Raw genomic sequence first — 16336 nt, forward strand, 5'->3', positions numbered from 1 at the left:
AAGACTTTAGAGGACTGGGTGGGGGGGAAGGCGGAATAAGTATATTTTGCAAGTGCAAGGGACATGAGTCATTGGGAACATATGAAAGACTATAATAAACACCTTCTAAAATGGTCCGCAATGATCCTGCTTTCTTGTATTTATGCTCTTGTGTAATCCTCTCCCCTTGAGTATGGAGTAACCTAGTGACTCTCTTACAACCAAAAGAATGTGGCAAAGTGATGAGATGTCATTTCTGAGATTAAGTTACAAAAAGACTCTGCTTTTCATCTGGATTACACTCTCTCTTGCTTTCTCCCTCACTCATTCTGAGGGATACCAACTATCATGTTGTAAGTTGCTCTGTGGAGAGGCTTACATGGCAAGGAGTTAATATGTCTAGCCAATAGCCAGTGAGAACCTGAGGCCTCACAACAGCCAGGTGAGTAAGGTTGGAAGCAGATCCTCCCCAAGTTGAACCTTCAGATCATTGCAATCTTGGCTGACACCTTAACTGCAGCCTTGTGAGAGACCCTGACCTAGAGACACAAGTAAATTGTGCCTGGATTCCTGATCCACAGAAACTTGGAATAATAAGTGTTTGTTGCTTAATGCTGCTAAATTTGGGGGTAATTTGTTACATAGCAATAGATAATATACCCATAATGAAGACCTAACAATCTGTAATATTTATGTTCAATATATATCTAATATACATATTTATGCAATATATATACATAATACTGTCTTCCAAGAACCTTGGAACATTCACAAAAATTAACTATATATTAGCCCTCAAAAAAAAAATCAATAAATTCCAAGAAGAAGAAATGGTACAGATAAAATTCTCTGATCAAATGGGGAAAAATACTCTGGAAATACTTTTACAATTTTCTTAACAATTTTGGGAACAAAAAGGAAATCAAAACCAAAATTACACAATTTCTACAAAAAGGACAACAGAAAAGCATCTATCTATCAGACTGTATAGGATAACCACAGTGCTCAGAGGAAATTATATACCCTTAAATAGCTATATTAATTTATAAGTTATTCACATAAGAATAAAAGTTTAAGTTCCAATTCAAGAAATTGTAGGGCACCAGTAAACCATTTAGCTTATAAGTAGTACAAACAAGAAAAAGAGTAGAAAACATAAATAATATAAAAAATTAGAATGGGGAAATAGATTCAGAGGAAATATAAAACATATTATAACAGATTACTTTTTTAACTCTATAGATTTGAAAATATTATTGAATGGATGGATTTTTAGGAAAATAAAATGCACCTTCAGAGGAGAGAACAAATTTAAATGGATTAAGTACCACAGGAAAAAAATGTTTTTAAATTCTCAAAGAGCCTCTCTTCTCCCTCAGAATACACTAAGCCAAGTTTTCAGCAGTTCACTTTCACCGCTATTATTTAGCAGTGTTATAGAGACAGTTGCTGATGCAATTAAGCAAGAGAAAGAAATAGCAGGTCTTAAACTGGAAAAGAAGAGTCAATACTATCATTATTTATAGAAGGTATAATGCCTATTTTGCCTTTTCAGGTTCTAAAGGCAACACATTCCACAGCTAGGGATGCTGCTCTGGCCCACACATCAGTAATACAAAAGGCTGCCAGCTTTGAATGGGGCCAGGAACAGGAGAGAGCTCTGTAGAAGGTACAGGTTATGGTGCAAGTGGCTCTACCACTTGAGTCATACAATCCAGCAGATCCTGGGGTGCTGTATCAGTTGTGATAACAGGTGCAGTGTGTTTGTAGCAAGCCCTAGAGGAAGAATCAAAACATAGACCTTAAGGTCGTGGAGCAAGGCTATGACATCTAGAGCATAAAATTACATGACTTTTAAAAAACAGCTTCTGGCATGAATACTTGGGCCTGACAGATGGAACACTTGACCATAGGACACCTAGTGATCATATGTCCAGAACTGTTGAACTCGGCAAGTCATAAAGTTAAATTGGCTCACCAGTAATCAATTCTAAGATAGAAATAGTACATATAGGATAATCATGAGCAAAACCAGAGAGTACATGTAAGCTGCATAAGCAGGTAGGCCAGACCCCAGTATCATCCACCATAGTTCACCAGAGTCTCTCCCTCAGCTCACATCTATGGCCTATATATAACCTATGTACATCACACCCATATACAATACACCTATGTAAACTATGTGAAAGAGGTGAGTAAAGCCTGAATTTTGAGGTAATGAATGGGTGAGACTCAAGCCAAAAATGAATGGTAACTGCATTACAGCCTCATTCCAGGGTAACCTTGAAAGACAGTAGGGAGAGAAAAATCTTTATTGATGGTCAGAGCTTTTTGGGGTCATTGTCCAATTTGTATGGAAGAGAAGTGGCTTGTGGTAAGAGAATGTATGGACTCATAGACAGTAACAAATGGCCTAGCCTACTGGTCAGGAACTTGGAAGGTAAAAGATTGAAAGATTGGAGACAAGGAGTCCTGGGGAAAAGGCATATGGATGAGAGTAGGCATGCAGTATGAAGATCTTTGCATTGTGCATCTATGCTCACCAGGAAGCATATATCATGGAAGAAGCATTAAACTACCAAGTAAACAAAATGACTTGGTGAGTTAATATTAGCCAGTTTTTGTCATTGTCCAGGCAGCACAATGGGCCTATGAATGAAGTGACCAGAGTGGCAGAGATGGAGGCTATACATGGGCCCAGCAACCTGGACTCTTTTTAACCAAGGCTGATCTAGCTACCGTTGTCTCTATATGCCCAATTTGCCAGCAGCAGACACCAAGGCTGAGTGTCCAACATGGCAACCAGCCATTAGATGGAAAGTTGATTACATTCCATGTTGGAAGGGCCAACTGGAACTGATACCTATTCCAGTTATGGGTTTGCTTTTCCTTCCCTCAGGGCCTCAGATAGCAATACTATCTAGGGGCTTAAGGGATACCTGTTCCATAGGCAGGGAACCCCACAGAACATAGCACCCAATCATGGATCCCTTTTTACAATAAAGGGAACGTAGAAGTGTGCCCATGGGATTCCACCTGTTGTATCACTTACTGAACCACCTAGAAGCTGCCAATCTAATAGAGCATTGGAATAGACTGCTGAAGGACCAGCTCAGAACCAATATCCTTCAAGGATGGGGAGCCATCCCCCAGGTCATGGTATACACATTGAATCAGAGACCTTTATGTGGTGCTTGTGTCCTCAATAGAACACAGCATTAAGGAATCAAGGAGTGGAAGTAGGAGGGGGTCCCACTTACCATCACTTCTAATGACCTGCCAAGGGATTTTGTGTTTCCCATCTCCACAATTCTGGGCTCTGCAGAGTGAGAGGTCCTGGTCATCAAAAAGGAAACACTTTTACCAGGAGATATAGGAAGAGTTCCTTCAAATTGGTATTTTTGAGCTACAGGCTACAGCTGCCACATGAGCACTCTGGGCTCCTTATAAGGGAAGTCACCACCTTGTTAGGGGAAAATGATCTTAGCAGAAGATCTGACCTAGCAGAAGAAACCAGGGTTTCTGCTACACAGATATGTGTGAAACTCAGGTAACATAATTGGGCATCTCTTGGCATTTTCTTACCCAGTTGTGACTGAATTGTTAAGGGCAATCCCCAGCCTGAGAAGATTATGGTTAGCAAGGACCCAGGCCCAGGAATGGGTCACCCTATCAGGGAAGTCACTGAGACTAGCAGAGGTGGTAGTTAATGGTGAGGGGAATTTAGAATTGAAACTGGAGGATGGAGATAATGTGTACCTGTTAGTCCCAAGACCAACCTGCAGCAGTGAGGTTGTAGTTCATCACACTAATTTCCCTATTCTAAGCTTCCCCTCAGGAACAGAGGCCCACCAGAGTCCTGGAGGAGCTGCTGCCTTCATGGGTATGAAGGAGCAGATCTGCACAACACAAGGAGTGAGCTGCGGCAGACACAGAGATGTGCTGCTCAGATATTCCCTTTAGGAAAGGATTTGCTACCAGGTCTGAGCAGTGTGGTTACTGTACAACCTCCAGCTGTTAGTTTCAGCAGGGTCTGCCTCAGTTTTTGAATCAAGGTCATGCTTTTCTCAGGGTAGTACCTGGGCAATGACTGAGCAAAGTAGTGGTAGCTGAAGGCATGTTCTTCTCAGGGCAGTCCCAGCAATGACTGAACTAGGTGGTGGTACAAGGGCCTAGCTAATGCCTGACAAATGCAGGGCTCCTCCAATAGGGGATCTTTTCTCTGGGGCTCCTCATTGAGCTGACAGAGGCTGGGTCAGGTCAGTATTATAGACTGATCCCTCTCTTTGCCCAGTTGAGCTTCTTCCTTTTCCTTTTACAAGTGCTAGTTGTATTCCTAACTCCATCTCAGCAACTGCTTCCCAGAAAATCCAACTCATGTCACTGAAGTAAACCTGATATTTTTTCTCCTTATAAGTGACTTAACCTTTTTGCCTGACTGTTGAATTCACTCATTATTTTGTGGAATTTAGTCACTTTACTAAGATAAAATTCATTTTGACTATTTTGGGTCAATTTTGTTCAACATACAATGTGTGGCCCTTTCAATATGTAATAGATTCAGAACTTTCATTTTGAGAATGTTTCTTGAAACATGTTACCTTTAACTATTTGTCTTATTTCCTTTTTACTCTCTTCTGGGAATATAGTATGAATATGTTAGAACTCATTTATCTGGTATATCTACTTTTTTCTCCTTCAAACTCTTTTTAAACTAATTCTTCATTTTTATTTAATGTTGTTCAGTTTTTGCATTTCAATCCCCTATTTCCTTTTATGTAACTCACTCTGTGTTCCTTTCGATGTTATCTTCAATTTTTTTTCTTCTACTTCTTTCCCAAGTAATTATAGTCAATGTTTTATTTCCTTCTGCTGTTTCACCATCATTTCACTGAATTTCCCATTTACAGTTTGTGGTTTTCATTCTTGAAGTGATTTCTTCATTTTTTTTATTAAAGTTATTCCTCATTTATCGCCTTGAGCATCCTAAATACATTTATGTTGAAGTTCCATGAAATCAGTTCTGTCTAGAGTGAATTCAAATTCTGATTGTTAATTTGGTTGGCTTCTTTCAGATGAGTAAATCTGTTTGTCTGTTGGAATTTTCACCTATTTTTAGGTTTTTGTTCCCCCTTTCTCTTCCTCCAGTGTTTAATCCAATCCCTAGTCATGTAGTTTTACATTTACCTCCACCCAAATCCTGATCCCCCAGTCGAGAATGAGGTCTGATAATGGCATGTTAGGATTCCTGTCCCAAGCTGATATGGAAGATATCTCTAATGCTTCATGAAGCTCACAGGTAGCTTGGTTCTCTTCTGGTTAAGAGGATACATCTTACTTCAAATGTATCCTGAAGTTCTCTGAAAGTCACAGCCCAACATAGTGACAAGAAATCCTCCCCCCTCTCCCAACCACCCCGACCTCAACCTTCTTTCATGAGAAGAAGATCCCTTACTCTAGCCCCTGGATTCACATGGTAACCCAGGATTCACATCCCTGCTTCATATGGAGCACTTTAAGTACTCCTTATCTCATGAGAGCTGAACACTGGCAAATATTGCCCTTTTGTTTTTTAAACCCACAGCACAGAAAGCCATTGACTTCAGCTCCACTCACTACTTTTCTTTTCTGTTCTATATTTGGTTCACAGAGATATTTATTTGTTTCTGAGTTTACCTGGGTCTTTTGGTGTTTTAATATTTTATTGAACAGTGTTTCATATCATAAACTTATGGAGTCATTGTGATTGGAAATTCCCTAAAGGTAGCATTTAAGATATGAATTATTTAACAAATGCTTTTTGACAACTGAAAGAGCATTTGGAAAAAAATAAAATTGGATCCCTACCTCATATTTCTTACTAAAATAAATTCTTGATGGATTAAAGATTTAAACTTTAAAACGAAGCCAATAAGGTATTAGAAAAGACCTTAGGGTAGACAAAGATTTCTTAAAGACACAGAAAGTGATAACTATAAAGGAAAACATTAATAAATTTGACTACATTAAAATTAAGAACTTTTGTTCATCAAAGACACCATTAAGAGGATGAAACAACAAGCTAGAGTGGAAGATATTTGTAATAGCTATCCAATAAAGAACTAATATCTATAATATATTTTTTAAAACTACAGATCAATAAGAAAAAGACAAAAAAACTAATTCTAAAACATAAACAAGAGATCGGAACAGGCACTTCACAAAAATGACATCTATCAATCTAATAAACACATGAAAATGTGCTAAATACCATTTGTCATCAGAAAAATGCAAATAAAAATCATGAGAAACTACCATATGCTCACCAGAATGTTGGTGAGCATGCAGAGAAACTGAAAGTCTGAAACAATGCCGGTGGGGGTATAAAATGGTAAAACTACTTTAGAAAACTGGTGATATCTACTAAAGCTAACTGTAGGCCTATCAAAGGTCATATAGGTCAAATAATAGGCCCACTCAAAGTCACATAGGAAGGACATGGAGGAAATAATGTCTATCTCACATCAGAACCTTTGTTCTTTACTGCTACTCTGCTCTTCCACCATAACCCAGGTCTTCTACAAACACACCAATGCCTTAAATGGACTTTATTTCTTTTTCTGGTTCATTATTTGAATTTGTTTAAAATGGAAACCCTTATCATAGGCTGGCCCTTGGTTGATTGTTGAGGTTTACCAAGCACCTTAATAGAAACCTAGAACTGAAATACTGGATCAGGATCACGAGAAGCAACAAATAAAATCTTAGAGGTTATTTTCTTATTTCAAGTCCCTCCTGATATACATCAGAATTACTTTTTAAACTGGTTTTCCTTGCTACCATTTCTCTTTGTTGTAATCCTCAGTGTTCAAAATATCCTCACTTCCCGCCCATAATCAAAATTCAAGGCCATGGTCTTTCCTGGTATATATTTTCTGATGTCATCTGTCTATTAGCTTAGAGTCCTGTGTAGCCTCATGTTTGTGAGTCTACTAAACCTGCTGATATTTTAGTACTTAAGGATCTTATCTGAAATCAGTTACCTGGAATTCATCACTGGTTTTTTCTTCTAGAATATGCTTTTCATTCATGTTGCTTACCAGGATCCAGTAAATCGGCATCATTAGATTAAAATTTGTAATCCTTGTGGTCAAAACTTTTAAAGTTTTTCCAAATCTTTGTCTTTTAGACAATGCTAAATTGCTGCTTCCATTGCCAGTCCATGTGTGTCCAATCAAATAAAAGCACCAAACCTCATATCTAAATATTCTTGTGATAATTAATATTGCCACATTGATATGTTGAGTTAATATGTCTTATTAATATTGTATTGGAGCCTAAAAGGCATGTATGGAATGTTTCATTAGAAAGGAGCAGCTTAGAAACTATAGAAGTTTAATTTATGTTGTTATTTAATATTAGTAATATTCACCCTGTAGGTCCCTCAACTAATTAGGAATCCTTTCTAAAAAACTCTAGGAATCCTTCTAAAACACTGAAAATTTTTAGACAGAGAAAGAAGACTCTCAAATTTCAGGAAAAAGCCTGAATGTTTTAAACAGTTTGCTGGAACAAAGTGAAACAAAGGTTTCTCCTCCGATGTCAACCTTTTCCCTGGAGATCAAGAGGCTTGGGCATGGACAGGAGCAAAGAGGAGTGTACTTCTGAGCTCTGAATCTGTAGGAGAACTTTTTCTTGATTGATTGAAGCAAAAAAGGCTAAGAATTAAAGCAACCTGGCCAAATGAGAGAACAGATTTGTAATGACTTTTTCCTCCTGCTTAAGACATTTTATGACAATTCTGCACATGTAGGAATGTATAGGCTTCTTCAGCACATTTTTCATTTCAGACTTTGAAACTATGAAGGGTTCTTCCATATGAACAACAAGCAACGAAGACTAAGCATTTTTTTATTGATGTCATAATAGTTTATAACATCGTGAAATTTCAGTTGTACATTATTATATGTCAGTCAACATACAAGTGCACCCGTTCACCCTTGGTGCCCACCACCTAAACCCCTTGCCCCTGGTAACCACTAAACTCTTCTCTTTGTCCGTGTGTTTGTTTATCTTCCACACATGAGTGGAATCATATGGTATTTCTCTTTCTCTGTCTGGCTTATTTCTCTTAATATAAGACCTTCAACATAACTGTTGTGAATGGGAAAATTTTTCCCTTTTTTATGGCTGAGTAGTATTCCATTATATATATATACCATATCTTCTTTATCCAATCATCAGTCGAGGGGCACTTGGGTTGCTTTCATGTCTTTGCTATTGCAAATAATGCTGCAACGAACATAGGGGTGCATAAGTCTCTTTGGATTGTTGATTTCAAGTTCTTTGGATAAATACCCAGTAGTGGGATAGCTGGGTCATATGGTATTTCTATTTTTTTATTTTTTGAGAAATCTCCATACAGTTTTCCATACTGGCTGCACCAGTTTGCATTCCCACCAGCAGTATATGAGGGTTTCCTTCTCTCCACAACCTCACCAACATTTGTTATTTTTGTCTTGGTGATTATAGCTATTGTAATGGGTGTAAGGTGATATCTTAGTGTAGTTTTGACTTGCATTTCCCTGATTATTAGTGATGAACATTTTTTCATGTGCCTATTGGCCATCTGTATATCTCCTTTGGAAAAAATGTCTTTTCATATCCTCTGCCCATTTTTTGATTGGATTGTTTTTTTTTAAATGTTCAGTTGTGCGAGTTCCCTATATATTATGGAGATTAACCCCTTGTCAGATACATGATTTGTAAATATTTTCTCCCAGTTCGTGGTTTGTCTTTTCATTTTGATCCTGATTCCTTTGCCTTGCAGAAGCTCTTTAGTCTGATGAATTCCCACTTGTTATTTTTTCTTTTGTTTCCCATGCCTGAGTAGATATGGTATTCAAAAAGATCCTTTGAAGACCAATGTCAAAGAGTATACTGCCTATATTTTCTTCTAGAAGTTTGATGATTTCAGGTCTTACCTTCTAGTCTTTGATGCATTTTGACTTTATTTTTGTCTATGGCGAAAGATAACGGTCCACTTTCATTCTTTTGCATGTGGCTATCCAGTTTTCCCAACACTGTTTATTGAAGAGACTTTCCTTTCTCCTTTGTATGTTCTTAGCTCCTTTGTTGAAGATTAGCTGTATGTAGATGTGTGGTTTTATTTCTGGGCTTTCAATTCTATTCCATTGATCTATGCACCTGTTTTTGTACCAGTACCATGCTGTTTTGATTACTGTAGCTTTGTAGTATATTTTGAAGTAAGGGATTGTGATGCCTCCAGCTTTGTTCTCTTTTCTCAGGATTGCTTTAGCTATTTGTGGTCTTTGGTTGCCCATATGAATTTTAGGATTCTTTGTTCTACTTCCATGAAGAATGTCATTGGGATTCTGATTGGGATTGCATTGAATATGTAGATTGCTTTAGGTAGTATGGACATTTCAACTATGTTTATTCTTCCAATCCATGTGCATGGAATATCTATCCATTTGTTTATATCATCATCGATTTCTCTCAATAACGTCTTATAGTTTTCATTGTATAGGACTTTCACCTCCTTGGTTAAATTTATTCCTACATATTTTATTCTTTTTGTAGCTATTGTGAAAGGTATTGTGTTCTTGAGTTCTCTTTCTGTTAGTTCATTATTAGAGTATAGAAATGCAACCTATTGTTGTAAGGTGATATTGTACCCTGAAACTTTGCTGTAGTTTTTGTTTATTTCTAATAGTTTTCCAATGGATTCTTTAGGGTTTTCTGTATATAAAATGATATCATCTGCAAACAGCAAGAGTTTCACTTCTTCATTGCCTGTTTGGATTCCTTTTATTGCTTTTTCTTGCCTAATTGCTCTGGGCAAAAGCTCCAGTACTATGTTGAATGGTGAGAGTGGTGAGAGTGGGCACCCTTGTCTTGTTCCTGTTCTCAGAGGGATGGCTATTCAGTTTTTCCCCATTCGGTATGATGTTGGCTGTGGGTTTGTCATATATAGACTTTATTATGTTGAGGTACTTTCCTTCTGCACCCATTTTATTGAGAGTTTTTACCATAAATAGATGTTGGATCTTGTCAAATGCTTTCTCTGCATCTAGTGAGATGATCATCTGGTTTTTATTCCTCATTTTGTTAATGTGGTGTATCACATTGATTTGTGGATATTGAACCATACTTGTGTCTCTGGTATAAATCCCACTTGATCATGGTGTATGATCCTTTTAATGTACTGCTGGATTCAGTTTGCCAATATTTTGTTGAGGATTTTTGCATCTATGTTCATCAGCAATATTGGCCTGTAAATTCTCCATCTTTGTGTTGCCCTTGCCTAGCTTTGGTATCAGGGTGATGTTGGCCACATAGAATGTGTTAGGAAATGTTCCATCTTCCTCAAATTTTTGGAATACTTTGAGAAGGATAGATAGTAAATCTTCTTTGAATGTTTGGTAGAATTCTCCAGAGAAGCCGTTTGGTCCTGGACTTTTATTTTTGGGGAGGTCTTCGATTACCGTTTCAATCTCTTTACTTGTGATTGGTCTATTCAGATTCTCTATTTCTTCTTGATACAGTTTTGGGAGGTTGTATGAGTCTAAGAGTTTATCCATTTCTTGTAGATTGTCCAATTTGTTGGCATATAGTTTTTCATAGCATTCTCTTATAATCTTTTGTATTTTTTGTAGTATCCATTTTAATATCTCCTCTTTCATTTCTATTTTATTTATTTAAGCCTTCTCTCTTCTTTTCTTAGTGAGTCTGGCTAAGGGTTTGTCAATTTTGTTTATCTTTGCAAAGAACCAGCTCTTTGTTTCACTGATCTTTTCTACTCTCTTTTTGTTTCAATTTCATTTATTTATGCTCTAATTTTATTATTTCCCTCCTTCTGCTGACTTTGGGCTTTGTTTGTTCTTCTTTCTCTAATTCTATTAAGTGTAGTTTGATTGCTTATTTGAGATTTTTCTTGTTTGTGAAGGTGGGCCTGTATTTCTACGAATTTCTCTCTTAGGACTGCTTTTGCTGCATCCCATATGAGTTGGTATGGTGTGTTTACATTTTCAATTGTCCATAGATATTATTTGATTTCTCTTTTAATTTCTTCAATGATCCATTGGTTGTTCAGTAGCATATTGTTTAGTCTCCATATCTTTGTCCCTTTCCCAGCTTTTTTCTTTAGATGATTTCTAGTTTCATGGCATTATGGTCAGAAAAGATGCTTGATATGATTTCAATCTTTTTAAATTTATTGAGACTTGCCTTGTTTCCCACCACACGCTCTATCCTTGAGAATGTTCCATGTGCACTTCAGAAGAATGTGTATTCTGCTGGTTTTGGATGGAGTGTTCTATATATATCTACAAAGTCCACCCAGTCTAGTTTTTCATTTAATTCCACCATTTCCTTGTTGACTTTCTGTCTGGATGATCTAGCCAATGACAGAAGTGGGGTGTTGAGATCCCCACTTTTATTGTGTTGTTCTTAATATCTTGTCTAAAACAGACATTTTAGGTTTGTTAATAGTTACCTTGTGTACTTTGTTGCTCCTGTGTTGGGTGCATAAATATTTGTGAGTGTTATGTCTTCATGGAGTGTCCCTTTTATCATTATATACTGCCCCTCTTTGTCTCCTTTATCTGTTTTATCTTGAAGTCTACTTTGTCTGATATAAGTGGCAACACCTGGTTTCTTTTGTTTGCTATTAGCTTGGAGTATCATCTTCCATCCCTTCACTCTGAGCCTGTGTTTGTCTTTAGAGTTGAGATGTGTTTCCTGGAGGCAGCATATTGTTGGGTATTGTTTTTTAATCCATCCCACCACTCTGTGTCTTTTGATTAGAGAATTCAATCCATTTACATTTAGAGTGGTTAATGATATATGAGCACTTAATGCTGCCATTTTATCACTTGTTTTCCAGTTCTTCTGCATTTCCTTTGTTTCTCATCCCATGTATTTCAGACTACCAGTTCGGTTAGGTAGTTTTCTATGATGGTTTTCTTAGTCTTCTCCTTATTTATCATTTGTGTCTCTATTCTAATTATTTGTTTAGTGGTTACCATTAGGTTTGTATAAAAAATCTCATAGATGAGATAGTCCATTTTTGATAGCCTCTTATTTCCTTAGACTAAGCCAATTCCATCCCTATATCTTCCCCTTCTAAGTTGTTATTGCCACACCTTATTCCATCTTGTGTTGTGAGTTTACTGTTAAAATGATGAGATTGTGTTTATTTTTGGTGTTTTCTTACCCTTTATCTTTAAAGTTATAATTGTTTGCTAACCTGTTCTGATAGAGAACTACAATTTTCTGATTTTGCCTACCTATTTATCTCCTTGCTCAGAGCTTTGTAACCCCTTTCCTTTTTTTTTTCTCCAGATATGAGGGGCTTCTTGAGGATTTCTTTTTTTTTTTTTAAAGATTGGCACCTGAGCTAACATCTGTTGTCAATCTTCTTTTTTTTTTTTTTCCTTTTTCTTCTCCCCAAAGTCCCCCAGTACATAGTTGTATATTCTTCTGGTTGTGCTATGTGGAACACTGCCTGAACATGGCCTGATGAGTGGTGCCATGTCTGCACCCAGGATCTGAACTGGAGAAACCCTGAGTGTGCAAATTTAACTAGCTGGCCATGGGGCCAGCCCCTGTTGAGGATTTTTTGTGTGTGTCAGGGGGTCTTGTGGCAATGAACTCCCTTAGCTTTTGTTTATCTGGGAAAGTTTTTACTTCTCCATCATATGTGAAGGATATTTTCACTAGATAGAGTATTCTTGGCTGAAAGTTTTGTCATTCAGAATTCTGAATATATCCTCCCATTCTTTCCTAGCCTGTGAGGTTTCTGCTGAGAAATCTGCTGAAAGCCTGATAGGGGTTCCTTTGTAAGTTTTCTTCTGCCTTGCTGCCTTTAATACTTTTTCTTTGTTGTTGACTTTTGCCAGCTTTACATATGTTTTGGAGAAGGTCTTTTAACATTGATATAGTTAGGAGATCTATTGCTACTTTCACTTTTAGTCCCAGCTCTTTCCCCAGGTTTGGGAAGTTCTCAGCTATTATTTCTTTGAACAAGCTTTCTGCTCCATTCTCTTTCTCTTCTCCCTCTTGAATAACAATAATCCTTATGGTGCATTTCCTAATTGAGTCAGATATTTCTTGGAGAATTTCTTCATTTCTTTTTAGTCTTAATTCTGTCTCCTCCTCCATCTGAAGCATTTCTATATTTCTGTCCTCAAGACTGCTGTTTCATTCCTTCATATCAGCTCAATTGTTTGTGTGTCCAGATTTTTCTTTACCTCATCCACTGTGTTTTTCATCTCCAATATTTCTCATTGCTTCTTCTTTATAGTTTCAATCTCTTTTGTGAAGAAGGTCCTGATTTCACTGAACTGTCTATCTGTATTTTCTTGTAAGTTGGTGAGTTTTTTTCAAAATAGCTATTTTGAATTCTCTGTCATTTAGATTATAAATTTCTGTATCTTTAGGGTTGGTTTCTGGGTACTTGTCATTTTCCTTCTGGTATGGAGATTTAATATATTTTTTCATATCGCTTGATAGCATGGATTTGTGCCTCCACATAGTGATAGCATCTGGCTGCAGCTTCCACCTCCCACCACTGGGTGGGGGGCAGAATCTGTGTATTCTGAGCCCACCACAATCCATGGCTCACTTGCTCCAGCTGCTGGCTGTTTTTCTATCTGTGCAGCGCTCCAGCCAACCGGCTAAGCTGGAGCACCAGATGGGAGGAGAGGTGCTTTCTTTCGCCTGCACAATCCCAGGGGCTTCTCACTCTGCCCTCACTATCTGCTCTTCTGGGGTTCTAGCTTGATGAAGACACCCTCACAATAGCCTAGTTACCTCTGTGTGGGGCTTTCCCACAGGCTACAAGGGAACTTGAAAAGTGATGGTGTTCCCACAAAGGGCTACCCCTCTCCCCTCTCCTCTCAGAGCCACATGCACTCCTGGGATCGCTGTCATTCAGGAGGAATAGAAGATTACCCTTACCTCCTTCCACTTCCTTTGTGGGGTCCAGCATCTCCACTTTCAGATGTATGGCTGTGGGGGTCTCTTAGATGTCTTTTGTCTTGTGTGAATGTCCTCTGTTGGTATGTGAATGTCCTTTTCACTGTTTCTTAGAGGGGAGAGTCTAAGGGGAGAGCTCATTCCACCAGGATGCTGATGTCACTTCAAGACCAAGACTTTTACACAGAAGTTAATGTTGCATTCAGATAAGTCATGAAAAACTTCAACTATTTAAAAATATACATAATTACATATATGCATATTATGACATTGTTTTTTTATCACAGTTTGGTTCATATTATGCTATATGCCATATTGCTCATATTTATTTTTAAAAGCTATGGTCCAATTTCCTTTGTTCCTCTTTGTAATGTCTTAGTTTGCTCAGGCTACTATCATAAAATCCCATAGACTATGTGGCTTATAAACAATAGAAATTTATTTCTTGCAATTCTGGAGGCTAGAAAGTCCAGGATCAAGGCACTGGCAGAGTTGGCATCTGGTGAGAGCCTGCTTCCTAACTCACAGATAGCCATCTTTGTGCTGTGTCCTCACATGGCAGGAGACATGTGTGATCCCTCTGGGGTCTCATTTATAAGAGCACTAATTCAGACCCTTCATGATGTATTCACCTGCCAAAGTTCCCACCGAAAATACCATCACACTGGGGATTAGGTTTCAACCTATGAATTTTAGGGGGACACAAACCTTCTAAAAAATTGTCCTGAGGCTCAAGTTTCTTGTGTTTTCCTGTTTCTGAGATTTTTCTGCCTCACCTAAGGGTTCTACTTTTTGCTTCCCAACCTGGGTGTTAAAGGGTTCTCAACAATAAAATTCTGAGTCAGGGGCTGTGGAATGGAACCAGCCAGAAGAGCCTGAGTGAAGGCAGTGGACATCAGGTTTTGAGTTAGGAGAGCAGTAGCCAAGGATATCCCAGAACATACTGCCTCTACCTTTGGCAACTTTGAAGAAGAAACTTCCAGCTGGACCATTACTAATTTTGTTCTCACTTATTCTTACAGAATAATAGATGTTAGATCTATTTTTTTCTAAAAAGAGAAGGATATTTCTTAGTAGCATCACTTGTGATGTATGTTACTGCCATTGTTCTCTTGATCTTCATCACAATCAGAATTAGTGTCTAGCCTTCCATGACTTGAACATTTCCTATAGATCCTTCTTATACCTCCCTGGAACTCTATTTGCACCAATAGGTAATTAGGTCACCTCTTTTGTAAATAAGTAGAATAGTGAATGCCAAAAATTCATAAGAATCGCCAGATAATTATTAAAAGTACAAAACAACAGTTTCCACCTCTGACCTACTGAATTAAAATCCATAGGAAGGACACAGGAATCTTTACTTTTAATAGGAACCCCAAGAGATATTTTCATTAGGTAACTTTAGGATACACTGCAGAAAGTCATAGTGCTTCTGATTATATACATGGTGACCATATAGTTTATCATCCAAACAGGACACTTTTGTAAGTGAAAGCAGGGCTATTAGTAATTCATCGGCCCAACTGGCAAAAACTGGGACAATTCTGGGCAAATCAGGACATATCACCATCTTAGTTATAGATCACCATCTTCATCTCCACCTAGATCCTTTATTTATTTTTGCAACAGTTTTATGGAGATATAATTCATATACCATGCAATTCATCCATTTAAAATGTCCAACTCAATGTTTTTTAATATATTCAGAAAGCTTTGCAACCATCACCACAATCAATTTTAAAACATTTTCATCATCCACGAAAGAAACTCTGTATCCTTTAGCAGTCACCCTCATCTCCCCATGCCCCTTCCCAAGTCCTAAGCAACTGCTCACCTATTTTCTGTCTCTGTAGATCTGCTTATTCTTGAAATTTCCTATAAATGGAATCATACAATATGTGGTCTTTTATGACTCACTTCTTTCACTTAGCATAATGTTGTCAAGGTTCATCCATGTTATAGCATATATCAGTACTTCATTACTTTTTATTGCCAAATACTATTCCATTGTATGGATATACCACATTATATTTAACCATTCATCAGATGATGGACATTTGGGTTGTTTTCACTTTTTGGCTATTATGAATAATGCTGCTATGAATATTTGTGTACAAGTTTTTGTGTGGACATGTTTTCAGTTCTCCTGCATATATATCTATGATAGCCCTCTTGTCACCCCTAACTTGGAAGATTCTAATAAATAGTTTTCATACAAGCCTTGTAGAAGAGGAAAAAATCAGTAAGAAGGATTGAAAGACAGAAAATTATGTTATTTAGATTAGGTGAAATAGATATTTTGTTTTTAAAAAACATTTATGCCCTTTCTAGCAATGACTCAAATACTTGTTCAGAAATTAGAGTGGTTGAGAAA

The 16336-nt window shown here is 37.5% G+C and overlaps 2 long non-coding RNA genes across 2 annotated transcripts in view; both read right to left on the reverse strand.

Annotated features, from left to right (window-relative positions):
* Window positions 1-16336, reverse strand: part of LOC139082467 (uncharacterized) — a 135169-nt gene that overhangs the window by 55072 nt on the left and 63761 nt on the right. The window lies entirely within an intron of this gene.
* Window positions 648-14135, reverse strand: LOC139082470 (uncharacterized). The gene is made up of 3 exons (XR_011538500.1): window positions 13942-14135; window positions 3240-3315; window positions 648-1755 (listed from the first exon to the last, which is right to left on the reverse strand). It is a non-coding gene; the product is annotated as an uncharacterized lncRNA (long non-coding RNA).

This window comes from Equus przewalskii, chromosome 3 (genome assembly GCF_037783145.1).
Source record: "Equus przewalskii isolate Varuska chromosome 3, EquPr2, whole genome shotgun sequence".
Taxonomy (NCBI): Eukaryota; Metazoa; Chordata; class Mammalia; order Perissodactyla; family Equidae; genus Equus; species Equus przewalskii.